Raw genomic sequence first — 408 nt, 5'->3', positions numbered from 1 at the left:
AAAAAAAAAAAAAAAAAAGAAAGAGGAGGGGCAAAGAGGGGCGGGCTGATAGTGGGGAAGAGAAGAAGTCATGGGGTACAGAGAGGTTTTGACACTAAATTACATGCAAAGAGATCGCCCATTTTTCTCCCACGGATTGGTGGTTCATTTGAATCCTCAGAAAGATTCAACCTTTGGATCAGCAGTAAAAGATTCCCGATGATATTTAGTTATTTAAACCCCCAGTTTCCAGAACAATCTAATAAAAAAATGTAGATGGTGAAAATTCTTTTCCTCACAGGATTCTTATAAAAATCTGTTCATTGGTAAGCAGTCAAAATTATGAATGTGTCATAAATATTTGTTTTACTAGAGAGAAATAGTTGAATGTAATTAAATTCTCCAATTGCTTAAATGTGTAATTAGTAG

The sequence above is a fragment of the Elephantulus edwardii genome, unplaced genomic scaffold (genome assembly GCF_000299155.1).
Source record: "Elephantulus edwardii isolate Elephantulus edwardi_28Jun2011 unplaced genomic scaffold, EleEdw1.0 scaffold00260, whole genome shotgun sequence".
Lineage (NCBI taxonomy): Eukaryota > Metazoa > Chordata > Mammalia > Macroscelidea > Macroscelididae > Elephantulus > Elephantulus edwardii.
The sequence above is the reverse complement of the archived record's forward strand: the minus strand, read 5'-3'. Positions refer to the sequence as shown.